Source organism: Equus przewalskii, chromosome 22 (genome assembly GCF_037783145.1).
Source record: "Equus przewalskii isolate Varuska chromosome 22, EquPr2, whole genome shotgun sequence".
NCBI lineage: Eukaryota > Metazoa > Chordata > Mammalia > Perissodactyla > Equidae > Equus > Equus przewalskii.
In genome coordinates this window covers 25,594,963-25,612,010 of record NC_091852.1, presented here as the reverse complement: position 1 = coordinate 25,612,010, position 17,048 = coordinate 25,594,963, and the positions used below count along the sequence as shown (strand labels likewise).

At 39.6% G+C, this 17,048-nt stretch overlaps 1 protein-coding gene across 3 annotated transcripts in view; it reads right to left on the bottom strand.

Annotated features, from left to right (window-relative positions):
• IL33 (interleukin 33) overlaps positions 1 to 17,048 on the bottom strand; it is a 158,006-nt gene that overhangs the window by 129,456 nt on the left and 11,502 nt on the right. For all 3 annotated transcript variants that reach the window (XM_070590052.1, XM_070590028.1, XM_070590040.1), the window contains exon 2: positions 4,997 to 5,204. The gene's annotated coding sequence lies outside the window, so the exon portion shown is untranslated. The remainder of the gene's footprint in view (positions 1 to 4,996; positions 5,205 to 17,048) is intronic.

Below are 17,048 nucleotides of genomic sequence, written 5' to 3'. Positions count from 1 at the left end.
TTTGTCAGATTCTCTATAAGATTGCAGTTTCTATTGATTTTTTTTTTTACTAATTCTTCTCCCCTTCTCACCCCCACCCAATTTATTTCCTTGCCATACTATGACAGACTATAGCTGTACCATAGTTGGCTATATTACATGGCCTTGTAGCACAATCTTATTCTGGAAGCTAGCACTGTCAAGGATGGAACTGTAGGAGGGTAGGGAGTCATGGTAGCAGAGCAAGCTCTAGTAGAAATAACTAACTGTGCAGTATACAAGGAGGGGACAAAGGCAAAGGTCTGGGTGGAGTAACTTGGGATTATCAGGATTATCAAGATAAAGGCTAACTCCTTAGGAGTAAATAAAGAGGTCTGGTTGAGAGAGGAATAATGCACAGCCAGAGTGGCAGGGACAGCATAGCCCACCATGAAAACTCAAGGACTAGAGACTGCTATTGAGAAGATGCAGAGAGGCATTCTTAGTTACAGAATTCTATTTCCCCTATCCAGGTTCCAAACTAAACACAGAAAGAAGCATTTTTCATAATGCATTTCATGCCTCCTAAGCTTTAGAAATTCAGAAGGAATAAGGCTGAAGTATCCAATTATAATAGTGTTTCCTGGTGTGCATTCAACTTTCAGTTGAAATATCTGCTCTGGAATGGATTTCCTCCTTCCTCTTTCTTTGCTACCTCAAATTTTAAATCTTTAAGCTTTGTTTAAACCCAGAAGTCATCTCTCAAGAATATGTTAGGCAGAACAGAAGCCTGAAGCCCACCTGAATCCCAACCTCAGTCCCTGGGGGAATCACCTTAGAGGTTCTTGAAGTTAGCAGAGCATCTAGAATTTGGAGCACCCGGCAGCCTGAAAAGTAACTATCCAGTAAAAAACCTAGTACTGTAACTGACTTTTGGCTAACCAGAGGGAAGCAGAAAATCTTTTAAAATAAAATTTTTCTCCCAATTATGAAAGTAATATAAACTTATTGTAGAGAATACAGAATAAAGAAAAGCAGGAAGAAGAAAAAAATCATCCAAAGTCCTAACAATGACAAGATCTATTCATCTGATTTTGTTTCTTTCCAATCACTTTTATGCCTTTAAAAAATGGTTCTAATCTTATATTATATAGTTCATGCCCTACTTTTTTCAATAAGATAAAATATGTTAACATTTACTAAAATTTTAATAATCAAGACAGCATAGTATTGGCGTTAAGATATACTAATAGATGAGTGGAACAGAATTGAGTCCCGAAATAGACCCACACATACACTGTCAATTGATTTATGACAAAGTACCCAAGGAAATTAAATGGGGAAAGAAAAGTCTTTTCAACAAATGCTGAGGGAACAACTGGGCATTTACATAGATGAAAATTAATCTTGACCCACAACTCACACCATTCACAAAATTAATCCAAGATAGATCATAACCCTGATATAAAAGCTAAACTACAAAAGCTAAACACTAAAACTTTAACTATAAAGAAGAAAATGTAGGAGAATATCTTTGCAATCTGAGCAAAGCTTTCTTAGACCTAACAAAGGCACTAACCATAAAAGAAAAGAGTGATAGATTCATCAAAATAAAAACTTTTGGATCATCAAGAGACACTGTTAAAAGAATGAAGAAAAGAAGCTACAAATTCGGACAAAATATTTGCAATTCATATATCTGACAAAGGACTTGTATCCTGAGCATATAAAGAACCTCTATAAAATTCAACAATATAAAGACAAATAATCCAGATTCATCACCTACGTTCATTTTGGGTAGTTGGCCAGGTGGTCACAGGTAGCTCTCAGAAGACAGCTGAATGAATTAGTTTGGTAGGAAGCAGAAACATCTTTGACACAGAAGATGGCGTACAATCAGGGAAAGGAAACAAGGAGTGAGGGACAGTCTCAAGACATAAAGCAACTGGAAAATCCAATTCAATATAATTAAGAGTTGGATATACTTTACTTTTGCTAGGGGGTCTGTATCAGTCAGCTTTTGCTGTGTAACAACCATAAAATCTCAGTGGAATACAAGATGCATATAGCATTTATTCCTCACATGTCTGAGGTCGGATGAGGCAGCTCTTCTTCAGGCTGTGGTAGCTGGGGTCCCTTTACTTCACACTTCTTTGGATCAGCTGAGGTGGCTGTGCTCCACATATCTCATTTTAAGGCCCAGGCTGAAGAGGGAGCAGCTGCCCTGGAGACAATCTACTTATAGCAATGGAAAATGCACAAGAGAGCAAGCTTCACTATAAGTGTATTTCAAGCTCCTCCGGGGCCAAGGAAAGTCACATTAGCTGGGACCAAAATTAGTGGGAGAGCCACCCACCTTTAGAGAAGTGACTCTGAAATGAAGGCAATTTTGCACCACCACCACCACTACCACCCCACACACACATCCAGGGGAGGAGAGTGGCAATGTCTGGAGGCATTTTTGGTTGTCAACACTGCAGGGAGTGGGAAGTGATACTGGCTTCTTATAGGCAGAGGCCAGGGATGCTGCCAAACATCCTACAATGCACAAGAAAACTCCGCTCAGCAGAGAATTACCCAGCCAAAAATGTTAATAGTGTTGAGGTTAAGAAAACCTTCATTAGAGGGAGGAATTGCAAAGTTAGGTGGCAAAGGGCATGGATATAGGGATGAATGAGGAAATGAGGGAATTAATCCAATCTACTATAGATCATAAATATAGATTCTCCTATTATAATTCTTCGTTGAAAACCTAAAGATGATGAAAATATGGAACTTTTGACTTAAATTTATAAAACATTAAATTAAAAATATATAAACCTGGCATTCCAAGTCCCTTCAAAATTTTGAGTACTTATGTAAACAACAATGGCAGCAAAAGCATATATCAATGGTGAATGTTCACAATATCACTCCTAGAGCAATTCTGAAAAGAGAAAACTTCAGAAAATATTCTCAAAAGGCTAATCCCAACAACATTGCCCCATCTCAAAATCAATCTCAGTTAAATCATGAAAGGCTGGAGAGTCATGAGGTCTCCCTGTGGGCCAGGTATCAGGCTAGAAGTAGTAATTGCTATTAAGGTTAAAAACATTTCAGGGAAATACTCACTTAGGGGAAGGGTATTCAAGTCCTTGATATCTGGTTTGACCATAAATGACATTTCCAGTCAAGAGTTTATATGATAAGATTTTATATGATAAGACCATGGCTGCAATTTTGGATTTGTAATATACCTTGTCTTTGATGTTTCTCTTAGCAGTTTCATTTGCCTTATAAACAAAACAGATCAGAAACAAGAGGAAAAGAGAACGAAGCTCTCATACTATTACAAAGCTTTGTTGTGAAGCTGAGGCATATTCTGTTGACACCATGAAATATCATTTTCGCTATGATGTGGGCCATTGAATGATGTCATTCAGCTAATATTCTTTGTTTCCCTATAGAAAAGAGAAAGTGACTATAAGACATGAGATGCAAATTTAAGGCTATAGATTTAAAGCAGAAGTCAGGATATTAACAAGTGAAAATTCCAGAGTATTATTAATACACATAAGGTGGGATTGGCTGATATGGGTTTTTGTTTACTGCATTTGCCTTTCAGGGGTATACTGGTTGGGGACTTAGCTGCCAACAATAGAATCCTCTCTAGATAGTTTAAGCAAAAAAAAAAAGAAAAAGAAAGAGAACTTGTTAAAGGATAACAGATAGTTCACAGACTTGCTTGGAGGATGAGGGGCCAGACTCTGAGGGCACATCGTCAAAGACAGTATCCAGACACACTTTGGGGTGGGGGAGGCTTTTCTGAGTACATTACTGCCACTGTTATTTAGTACTTATGATACTCAGGAGCTAGTGCCAGAAGTCCTGTTACTAGTAGAACCTGACACTTTTGATACCACTTATGCCAAAAGATCAGTCTTGCTTTCTGTGGCCACCTCCTCACACACTGCACTTGGAGAAATCTGACCATGTGGACACATAACGATTAATAGAAGATCGGTCACACATTTGCACCCTAGCTTTAAGGGAATCTGACCATGCAAGTTTTCTGAGAAAGTCATACTCATAATATGGAAAATTACTAAAATGAGAGAAAATATTTGATGTTGTTGTGTGGCCACTAACAGAGAATATCCACTACAGAAAGAAAGAATATCAAGGCGAAGGGAAAAACAATAGTAACCAGTGTTCCATGTCAAGAGCGAGCAGATGTGGGTTAAACAATAGTTTGGCAGGTCTGCAACACAGGGTGCTATAGATATGGAAGATGAGATGGTGCAGGATTCTAGCTTGTCTCACTAAGCCTCCTGAATCTCTGTCTTCTTGTCAAGAGAGCTGTCCACTCTGCAGGACTCATGGATGGTGCAAGGGCCCACAGTTGCAGCCTGGTCTTTAAAAAGGCAAGAGTTTCTATGAGATTTCTTCAGTTCCTGTAAAGTGACTACCCCTATAATTTGAGATTCATGTCTTTGGCTTAAGGCTTTGGTCTCATTATGAAATGAAATTATTTCCAAAAAGGGTAAATATTCTATGCCCATCTGCCATTTACATCCAAATGTGGATGACTTTGAGATCCTTTCCTGCAAGCTCACCCCTTTTCTTTAAGTTAGATATTCTGTTACTTGCAAGTGAATGTATTATAACTGATAGAATTATTGGTAATTCTATATATATACACACATATAATTCTATATATATCATGGGCAGAATTGTTGATAGAATTGATAGGGTATCACTCTTTAAACCAACAATAACTTAGTTAAAACTACATCATCTCAAAATAAAGAGTTGAGTGGTAGAGTGGACACTGTGCTATACCATCCAGATCCACTTTCAGGGATAGAGGATTTATTCCCAAACCTGGTATAAGTGCTGCTGGCTGACACACTTCATCTGTATCACTCTTCGGAAAGTACCTTGAGCATAGAGATCTGCCTGAACCAAGGGCATACTCCCTTCCTTGGGGACAGCCCATAATAGGCTGGTCAAATCAGTGACTGATCTACATGAGAACATAAAGGCTGGGCCAACTTACCTCTACTCAGGCCAACTCTCAATGGCCACACCGGCGTCAGAGCTCTTTGTGAGGTCAGCTGAGGCCTTTGCTGTGACTCCATCACAGCTCATCTCCCTCTGCCCAATCCTGCTTCCTTCTCTTCCACAACTACAGATTCCAAGAACACCCCTTAATATAATTCCTGCATGCTGATCTCCATTTCGGTCTGCTTCCTGGGGAACTTCACCTGTGATAAGAGGTGTATTTATTAGAATTAGGTTCAGTAGCAGGTGATCAATAACCAACATAATATGAATTAAACAGCATCAAAACTTGTTCCTCCCAAGTCAAAGTCTATATCAGAGGCCCAGAGGTGGTATGGTGCATCACAGGAGGTGCAGAGACCAGGTTCTCTCTATCTTTTTGCTCTTCTCTGTGTAGATTTGACGTCATGGTCCAAGATGGCAATACACACATTCTAAACCACAAGACAGAGGAAGGGACAAAGAAGGAACAAAGAGCACACTTGTGCTGTCTCTTGAAGACTGTCCCATGAGTTGAGGGGGCCCAGGGGAAAAACTCATGTTCCTGTTAAAACTTTAGGCATTTACTATGTCTTCGATGTTTTTAGTTTTCTTGGCCCTGTGACAACCAGGTCATGCTTGGACCTGCTTTGACTACAGATCTTCTCTCTGGACTCAAGCTTACTAGGATGGCTTTCCTCACTGCCCACTCATTCTCCCTGGGCCAAATTCCTATTTCCTATACTCGCCCATCATTTGCTTCTGGTCCCAGCATTAGGCCTAGCACTTATACTCACTGCCACCAGCCCTTAACACCACACTTTAGAAACAAAATGTGACCTACAGCAACCCTTGTTATAATTTGTTCTCTTCTGACCCTCTCATTGCAGGCAGAATCACTGATTCCAAAAAAAAAAGGCTTGATCTTTAACCAGACTGCTAACTCATCACCAATTACTTTTCTTGCATAAAATCACCAGTTGCCAAAACATCCAGTTTGGCCATTTCAAATTATTTGGAATAATGAGTTTTCATATTTGGAATTTATCTTTATTTTCCTATTTTCATTTGTGCAAAGTTTCACAACAGGAGTCTCTCTTACTGATTGAGAACATATTTTGACTCTACAATAAAGGATATTATTTTGCCCTACTCTTTTCACCATAACTTGACAAAGATGGTGTTAGAAATGTATGACAACAAGTAACAGCATGGGCACTGACCAATCAGAAGGGATGCGAACTGTAAGTAACCTGTGTGGCTGTACCAGCATCTGAATCCTGGCAGTGACCATGTGATGAACATCGTGGTGTTGTGTAGTCGCAGGAGGCAGTATCATGTGACAGTCAAGCATACAGGATCAAATCCCAACACTGCTGTTTACTATATGGGGCCTCAAGCTTTCCCTGAGCCTTAGTTTTCTTATCTGTAAAATAAAGATAAAGTCCCACCTTCAGAGCATTTATTAGGAACATTAGGGAAGATAATTCATGTGGAGTATTTGACACAATGCCTGACACATTGCAAAAAGTTCAAGCTACTTTTATGGTATTTAGCAGCTATTTTTATTATCTTGGGCTCTTTTGCAAAATTCTTGTAAACAGTGTTGAGCAGAATGTCCAACATCACTTTTTGTAAATTCTTCTTAGTTCAATTCTGGTCACCTGATAAACAAAGGTCTATTTTAATTGGCCTGGAGGTACAATAAGCTAAATTTAACATTTGGTTATGAAGACTATGTTAGCCATCTTTGAACATAATTGTTACCTCTCTTCCTGTGGTATTTAAATTTTTATTTTAATAGCATAGTGGTTAAAAACACAGGCTCTAGAGGCTGACTAAGTAGGCTTGTAGCCCAGCTCTTCCACTTCCTAGCTGGGAAAACTTGGGCCAGTTGCTCTCCCGCTCTGAGCTTCATTTCTCTCATCTATAAAATGGATATAATCCAAATCACTTGCCTTGTAGATTCAATGATATACTTTAGAACATTTAAAACAGTGCCTGGCGGAAAGAGGAATCATTCAATAAACATTAGCTATCATTATTTTATTGTAAATGATCTCAACTCCTTTTGTGAAGTAGAGGCAATATAAATCATAAACTTAAACTATGATTAAACCACTAAAGGAACTTTTTCACTAATTTTTTCATTATATACGGTCCTGATTTTTTTGAAAAAGCCTAGAAAATGTTCATATTTACTTATGGCTGTATAAATAAGGATTCAAAAATATTCACACTACACTCAGATGTGTAGAAAGCACATAGTTTTTTCTTTTTTGGTGTATAATTAATCTGATTTCCTTCATATGCCCCCACTTGTCAAGTAGTAGAGCAAGGGCAGTAGCCAGATGTTCTCATGACAGCAGAAGTGAGACAAAGCTCTCAAATCTTTGTGGTGACTTCTGGATCAGTGCTTTTCTCTGCCACTGAGTAGCTGTTCTGGGTGCTCCCTAGTGCTGAAGGGTGACTGGTCTCATCCCTGTGCATTTACCCGCTGCTGAAGTCAGCAGTGGGATACCTCATGGTGGTATCTCTCAGCTCGGTTGGAACCTGGTGGCACTCTCTAGATAGCTCAGCCTTGCCTTGGCTCTCAACTGATGCTGAAGATTCCTCTAAGAGCCTGCCTTTCTTATGTCTAGTCCTGACCTGCGATGCCCACCTAAGTTATTTGCCATAGCAGACTCCACAGCAGGCCAACCTTCTGTGTGCCCTTTCAGAGACGCAGGAATTTTCCATCTTTCCCGCCTGGAAACCAAAGGCAGCTCAGGAAAACTAAACTTAGACCTACCTTCTGTGCAATCAGGCTGTGCCGCAAAGATCTTTGCTGTGGCTGCCCCTAGGTTGGTGTAGGAGCTCCCTCTGGAGCCCCAAATGTGGAATGAGGCAAAGCCCTCTGCCAGGGATGGTCCCATTCTGGCTAAAGCTCAGAGAGGGGAGACTAGGCCATTTCATACTCACCCCTAAATCTGTCTCCCTTCTCCTGCCCCACAATCCCCTAGGGCCATATGACAGTTAATTTTATGTGTCAACTTGACCGGGCTAAATGATGCTCAGATAGCTGGTAAAACATTATTTCTGGGTTTGTCAGTGATGGTGTTTCTAGAAGAGATTAGCATTTGAATTGGTAAACTCAGTAAAGATGATTGCCCTCGCTGATGCCGGAGGGCATCGTCCAATCCATTACTAGTCTGAATAGAACAAAAAGGCAGAGAAAGAAGGCCAAATTTACTCTGTTTCCTTGAGCTGTGACATCTGTCTTCTCCTGCCCTCAGACATCAGACACCGGTGCTCCTGGTTCTTGGGCCTTTGGAGTTGGACTGGAGGTTACACCATTGGCTCCCCTGATTTTCAAGCCTTTGGGCTTGAACTGAATTACACCACTGACTTTCCTGGTCTCTGACTTGCAGATGGCAGATTGTGGGACTTCTCAGCCTCCATAATCATGTGAGCCAATTCCTATAATAAATCTCCTTTTATATATAATTATATATATTCCGTTGTTCTGTTTCTCTGGAGAACCCTGACTAAAACAGGAGGGACAACATTTAGACTTTCCACTTCCTCTAAGTCATATCCTCTTTCTTCCAAGTCCATAGCTGAACCTTAATGGTGGACAGAGTATGGGAGGAAAACAAAATTGGTTTACCAGTGAGATGACTTAAATTGTAGGTAATCCAAAATGTTACCCCACCCCCCACATATGAACTGATTGAATTAGTAATTGGGTTATAGATTATTTTTGGTTTAAGTAAAAATGCAGTGTATGACTATTAATAAATTATTTCTTTTAGTCAAGAGGATAGTGTTATTCTTGTATTGACAGAAAGTAAGTTCTGACTCCTACTTATTGTAAAACTAAAAATAGAAATGTCTTCTTTACATTATCCTGCAAAAAGTAAAAACACAAGGGGTTTTCTGAGTGCTAAGGAAAACTAAAGTAAAGATTTTTTTTCTGTTATGGGTTAGAGCAGAAATGGAAGTAATCATGGAAAAAAAGTGTTTTCATTTAACCTTTCAAAAATATTAAATCTAATGATATATACTTGTAACAACTGGAAAGTTCCTCATTTGTCAGTGGTGAGAAAACAAATTTCTCAAAACAAATATCTTCAAGAGGACCATGGATAATAAAAATAAACTAATTAAATCATCTCTTTTTAAGCCATGAAGAATTTACAAAGCTATTTGGAACGACCACCTTTCTTCAAGCCCCATTTGCCTAAAAATGCTGAAAAGAAAGTGTTTCCTAAAAGAAAGAGTTTAGTTCTTTGCTGACCCACTCACAAATCCCCTTACCCCCAAACAAAAGGCCAGGAGAGTTAAATTTTCATAAAAACTGACTTTTAGGGCCAGCCCTGGTGGCCTAGTGGTTAAGTTCAGCTCACTCTGCTTCAGCGGCCCAGGTTTGGTTCCCAGGCGCAGACCTATACAGCTCTCTTAGCGGCCATGCTATGCTGGTGGCCCGCATACTAAAAAACAGAGAAAGATTGGCACAGATATTAGCTCAGGGTGAGTCTTCCTCAGCAAAATGAAAAAACTGACTTGTAGGTGTGATAAAAAAATATTGTAAATTCTTTTTCTCACCAAAAGAGCTTAACTTACATGAGGATTGAGTAGCATAAATTCTGTATTACACTTTCCTCCAGTTTATTCATTTCCTGTGTCTTACAACCTTCTCTACATTAGTATTCATCCTTCCCTTCCATTAATTCTGTGGCTTGGTGTGTATTCTCACACATCTGACGCTGATCACCAGAAATTCACTTACGCAGTCCTTTAGCATTTTATTTTATGTATATGTTAATATTCTTTTTTAATGAAAAATTTCAAACATATACAAAAATAAATAAACCCCCACTTTCCTATCACCTTGCTTTAACAATGATAACATGGTCATCTTGTTTCATCTATACTACCATCCACTTCCCACCACCACCTTCTTCCTCAAATTCTTTTAAAGCAAATTGTTTCAAGTATGTGTTGCTTTTGCCAGCATAACCCGCTGTTTAATGTTCCTTCCTTGAATTCTTCCTGCAATTTCCATCATATGATTTTCAGTTCCTATTCAGGAGTTTATTTCTACTTTTGAACTTACCGTGTATATCTAATAAATGATTCAATCTAGAAGGAATTCAGTGCATATTAAGTGTGATGTCTACATACAAAAATCCAGAATGGAGCTAACAGGAAGAAGAAAACCCTCACAACATAGACAAGAAAAATGATACCACAGTGAGCCTTCTGTGTGTTGAAGAGAACCTATACTACTGTGTAGAAGAAATGTTTGGGGAATTGGTTGGCTAACAGGTCCTCAAAATCTTGCGGTTTTGTGTTATGTACTTTAAAACAGTAAAACCCGTAACCAATCACATTTTATATACTAGATCATAACATCTTAGTTAATGGACTTGAATTTTATCTACTGGAATTTGAAACTTTCCCTTAAGACTAAGACTATTACAACCTTCTGTGGTCACATCAGCCCTTTGTTCTCAAGCTTCCCTGAGATCATTTGTATTCTTGTTCAAGGAGCTGGCGTTACTCTTCCTTATTCTTAAAGCAATAGCACCACCCTGTGGTAAGACCTCACCCTAGCGCCTAGAACTTTTTACAGCTGTTCTTAACATGCCAAGCAACTCTTTAGCAGTCTGAGGCTGTTTGGGATGCCTTCTCAAATTAATGTTTTTAGATGCATATAATACAATACATGGTATTACAAAGGAAACAAATAATATGGAAATGTTGTAGCCAGGTGTCTGAGGACTCCAGTTAAGAAGCCACAATAGGAGACTAGGAATGTGAAATTATAGTTCCTTCAGAAGCAACTTTTCTCTATTATTCTTGTAATTAAGGATTGTTATTCCGATTGAGTTTGCAGACAGGCCTTCAGGAATCACATAATGGTTTTGGCTTATTCTCTATGAATATTTATATCCATAATATGTACTATTAGAAAGGAGAGGGTATTGGAGACAGAAGGGGAGTTTCTAGCCAATAAAAACGATGTGAACAGTGAAAAAATGTTGGGTTTTGTACCCAGGTCCTTTAAATACTTGAAATTTGGATACTCTTGCCAAGAAGAAAAGATAGATTTCACAGGGTACTCCTGAAAGTGTGGTCTTGCAATATAAGGGCTTACCCTGCATGCTTTTATGGGGCCTACAAAGTAGGGCAAACTGGAAAAGTAATGCTATTATATACAGCTCTGCTAGGGTAAATTTCACTCCGGAGGGCTCAAAATTAAGTTCCCTCAGAGGGCTAATGAAATAGCTGTAGGTACCACAAGAGGGCACCGTAAGGGCTGTTACCAGTCAGGAGACAGGTGGTTATTGGATTGCAGCCCCCTGAAATGGGGGCTCAAGGAAGAGGTGGGGGTATAGGAAGGAAGAAAATTAACATTGCAGATCTTAGAGTATAAGTAAATATCAATAATAAAACCCTACCTAATATTTCAGTCTCTCCTATCTCCTGGGTACACCGTCAATTGCACTTTCCAGCCCCCTTGTAGTGGGTGAGGCCAAATGATTGGCACTGGCCAATGAGTTGTCAGTGGGAGTGACATGTACCTCTTCTGAGTCAAACATTTAATCGTCAATGTGAGACCCTCTAGCATTCTCTTTCCCTTTGACATAAAGAAGGACAATAGTCAACATGGTAGCTACTCTGTCCGCCTGGGTCCCTGAGTAACTACAATGGACAGAGTTCCCCCGCGGACCCTCAGTGGACATGTATCATGATTGAAAAGTAAATCTCACTTTAAACCACAGATATTTGGGGATTCTTCATTACTGTAGCATGACATAATCCATCTTGACTATCACAGCCAGGTACTCAACTAAGTGCTTTAAGCGTTTTCATGTTCAATCCTCTCAACAGATTTATTCCTGTTTTTTCCCTTTTTCAGATGAGGAAACAGACTTAGAGGGTTTAAGGACTTACCCAAGGTTCATGAAACAGGGTAAGTCCTTTGACTCTATATGGTGTATAGAATAGTATATTGTATACAAAATTATATATATGTAATATATAATTACTATGTAATCCTACCTCTGAAGACCTGTTGGAAGCTGTATTTCGTGGTCCCAAAAGAGAAAGGAAAAATTCTTGGAAGCAGGAAGGCCAAAGAGAGGATTGCTGAAACTAGTTTCTAGCCTATGGGTCCTGATTTATTCTCAACATTTAGCAGATAAGATTTCTACCAACCTCTCCTCACTAATTTAAACTGGATTCCTCTGCTCTTTTCCCACAAACACTCCCTGGGTTTTGCAAGTCTTCTACCTGGATTCCTTGCCTCTAGCCTCTGCCTCCTCCTAGTCACACTGCCTCCCAAATTATCTTTTCAGTTAGTGGTTCTTAACTCTAGCTCCCCATCAGGACCACCAGTGGAGGTTTGCATATACACATGCATAGCTCAGTAGGGGCCTGGGGAAACGTATTTTTCTTGTTTGGCTACAACTAAGGACCATAATATGAGAGACTCTATTTCATGTTTTCACCCTATCAGGCCCCAGTTAACCTTTTCTAACTTATTGCTCATACAACCCTCTCCCCATGCCTCAGTTACAGTAGAGAAAGTATCTCTTGAATGAAACATTAAGGATATTTTTCTGTCTCCGGGCCTCTGCTCCAGTTGTTCCCTTTACCTGGAATTTCTTCCTCTTCCCCACAGGTAAAAGTTCTACTATCCTTCAAGTGCTACCTCCTCCATTTAGTCTCCTCGTGCTGCCCCAAGTCGGAATACATACTTGATTCCTTGGGCTCCACCTGTATTTGGCTGCATCTCTACCATGCTTTTGATTATTCTGCCTTTATTACGTTTATTTACACGTCTGTCTCCCCACTAGCCTGTCAACTCCAGAAGGGAGGACTCCGTATTTATTTTTTTCTTTTTTGCCCACTGTTATCTTATTTTAGTATTCCACAAAGCACCTCTCACAATGCTTGATATGTAGCAAGTACTTAATACTTTAAAATGCAATTTAAATTGATGAGTTAAATATTTATTCACTCATTCCACAAATATTTATTTAGTGCCTATTATGAGCCAAGCACCAGAGATACAAACAGGCAGAAATCCCTCCCTTTGTGCAGCTTGCATTCTAGGGGGTAACACGAACAATAAATGTGATAAATAATTATATATGTAGTATGTTAGAAGATGCTAAGTGCTAAGGAGAAACACCAAGCAGAAGTGGTAGATGAGTATCTATTTGAGTGATTTGTATGCAGATTAAAGTTTGAGGAGCTGCACTATAAATGAAGCAATATTCCTTATAGGGATTCTCTTCAAAATGATAAATGGAGGTACATGTCAGACCCCAAACCAGCTCTTTATGGGAAGCAGGGAGATTCCAGACCAGTTTCTTAGAGGTTCAGAACCAAATGCTAACATCACACAGGAACAAACTTACAATGGAATCAAAGCACTTCCTAAGAATTTTTCCTCTTATTTTTAGACAAGGGTGTGTGTATATATGCTGCCTGTGTTTGTGTGTGTGTGTGTGTGTGTGTGCTTATGCGTTTTGATGTGTGATTAGAAGGGGGGAACTAAACTCGGTTTTGTTTCGCTTTGTTTTTTAGCATCTGTAACGTTAGGCATTGCACTACTGTAGCAGGATTAAATCTACTCCACAAATAAGGATCTAACAGAAAGATTACATTTGTATTTAATCAAATTAAATTAGTTTCTACTTCAAAAATATATGTACTACTTTTTTAATCAGGAGGAAAATAAATTTCCAAAAGTCTGTATGTCCCATATTGCTCAGTCATTATTTAGCCTCTCTCCCTGTAACAGACATCTGGAGCCCCACTTCAGGTCCTCTAATCTTCAGCTCCCATGCCCGTGATGGCTGTGGCAAACAGGTCCCTGCAGGTTTCCTCCCTCTTTGCACTGACAGCACTTCACCTCAAGCCTGTGCCTTGTTTCTTTCACTTCCTGCCTCCGGGCTTCTCTGGTTCCTTTCTGTGAGTGCCCATAGGTGCCTGCTCAGCACTTGCACATGTGCAAACCCAAGAGGTTCATGTCCCAACCAGTGGGAGGCAGGAGCAGATGAACAAATGCTTCTCTCTCTTGCTCCTAGTCCCTTGGGTGGACAATTTTGATTTGAGCTCATGCCAATAAGCAACTCAATAATGCAACCTTGTTTTGACTTCCCCTCATTCCCTTTCCCATACTTCTACTCCAAAGGATTACTTTCCAAATAAATTACCTACATCCAAGCCCTTGTCTCAAGCTGTGATTTCAAGGAAATACAGGCAAAGACACGCTCCTGTCCAACTGAGTTACACATAAGGCCCAATGGGTCTTATAAAGAGCAAAATAGTTGAAGAAACCTTGCCAGGCATTGGTGCACACTTTGAGCCACCACTTGAGATGTTTATTACCCAAGCCCAAGTTGTCCCTTGGAAGTATGCAGTCACCATACTACCTCCTTTTGGGCACAGCGATATTTACCAGGGCTGGGAGCCCCAGTATTAGCATTCATCTCACCTCTATACCACATACCTGTGGAGAGCTGGCCTCCAAATAACAGCAGTTCCCCATCCTCATGGAACATCCTTCATCCTCTCCATGAACTTGGGAGAAATGCCCACTTCCTCTCTGTTCCTATTTCTTTCCCGGTAAGGGCACCGTCTCTCCCTGCGCCCATACCTAAAACAATCTCCCTGATAAGTTTAAGCTTTCACAAAAGAGTCTTGCTTACTCAATGTTATTCTATTTCTTGTTGGCATCTCCCCAAATGTCTTGCTCTGTAGAATTTATCTTCACAGGAAGATTGCATTGACTAGAACTACTTCAAGAAATTAACTAGTGTTGTTCTAGATTTATCTTTTTTTTTTTTTTGAGGAAGACTGGCTCTGAGCTAACATCTGTTGCCAATCTTCCTGTTTGTTTTTTCTTTTTTCTCCCCAAAGCCCCAGTACGTAGTTGTATATCCTAGGTGTCTGTCATTCTAGTTCTTCTATGTGAGATGCCGCCACAGAATGGCTTGATGAGCAGTGCGTAGGTCTGTGCCCAGGATCCGAAGTGGCAAACTCTGGGCTGCCAAAGCAGAGCACGTGAACTTAACCACTCAGCAACAAGGCCAGCTTCCTAGATTTATCTTGACATCTAGTACATATAAGGAGGAAAGTCACTTACATTCTGAGTCAATTATGGAATTTCTGCAATTGCAACTTATCACAGATATGAAAACAGAACCTGGAGATCTCTCCCACCAGCTGGAAGGAGATTTTAGTTTAGTTTTCAGCAGCCGGCAAAATGTAGTTTTATGAGCTGTCCAGATCTTCTCTGAGTCTGAATGGCTGTTAATGGACAGATGCAAACACTACGGCTAGTTGATATCTCCCACCACAGAAACAGCAGAACCAGATACCACTAACCCTCGAGTGCTGGCTCTGTTTTAAGCTGTGAGGCCTATGGAGCAGCTGTGAGCTGTGCTGGGAGGAGCCAGGTAGGACTTTTGCTGGCTCTGAAGCTTCAAGTCACTGTAGAATAGGCTCTAGATGATCTCTGTGGAGATGGAGACATGCTCAGAAACCTATGGCCTTTACTAGACCATCACTTCACATTCCCCATTTTTTATACAAGTAATGCAAGAATACATTGGTATCAAAAAAAAAAATTCAAATAATAGGGGCTGGCCCAGCGGTGTAGTGGTTGAGTTCCTGTGCTCTGCTTCAGCACCCTAGGGTTCACAGGTTCGGATCCTGGGCATAGACCTATACACTGCTCATCAAGCCATAATGTGGTGGTGTCCCACGTACGAAATAGAGGAAGACTGGCACAGATGTTAGCTCAGGGCCAGTCTTCCTCAACAACAAAAAAAATTCAAATAATATAGAAATACACACAGTAAAAAGTAAAAGTCCTTTCCCCAACCTCAAACGCACTCTCCTCCTAGAAGTAACCATTATAAAAAATTGGTATATATACTATACATTTTTCTGCATGTGTTTTACACTTACATATGGGTGTTTTTTTTAAACATGGAATTGAACCAATGATATTGAACCCTGCCTTTTTCACTTTAGAGTATGAATTGGTGGATTGTTACCACTGTGGTTTCCTGGTTTCTAACCTCAACAGGAGAAAACTTTTGCAATTCTGTTTCTTTTTAATTCTTATGTTTATCTTTGTTCAGCTCCTTTACTCCTCACTCCCATGGCTCCTCCAAAATGTTTGACTCTTTCTTCAAACCCTTACTCCCTCACCTACAGTCAATGGCTTCACCAAAAAAAGAGAGGATATCAGTTTTAAAAATTCCCTTTAACTACTGCCTACCTATCACCTCAACTGCAAGCTTACCACACATGCCTTCTCTTCCAGGCTCTCCTTCCTTTTCAATAGAAGTGTCTGTTCTCTTCTTCAAGACCTATCCCCTCTACTTGTTCTCTGAATGTTCACACCAGGGACAGCTTGAGAGCCAAAAAGACTAAGTTCCAGTCTTGTTCTGCATTTTCTAGCTGTATGACCTCAGACAAGTTACTTGACTTCTCTGAGCCTAGGAAAGGTTCTGTACACATTGTCAATGGATGACTTGTATTGACACTAATCTAAAAGGGTTTTTTTTTTATCATTCTCTAAAAGTACTCATTGATCCAGTCATTTTCCTATCTTTAAGATTTTCATGAATGTTGTTGACACTTCATTTTCTCCATTTTTACAAAAATGCTTAAGTAAAGTCCAAGTAAATGCCACAAACTTAGAATGTTGTGTTAAATTGCTAAGTAAATTAACATCTTTAAAATAAATCAGAAATCTAAGAAACTTTACAGGAAAACAAAAAGAAGCCAACGGACATAGAGTTATGTTTTTATACAAAGTATATGTAGTATGTACACATTGCATATCCTCTTTTTTCCACATAAGCATTTCAACATGTATTAAAATATCATGGTCTATTCAACAATTATTCTACCCATTGTTGAGTTATTGTCCATTTTTTCAGTACTCTGACATACGTCCATTGCAAATAACATGCACCTCATTTTTGTTTTCTTTTGTAACATCTACTTAAGATCTATTGCTCACAGTGGAATTGCTGCATCAAAGACTTTTG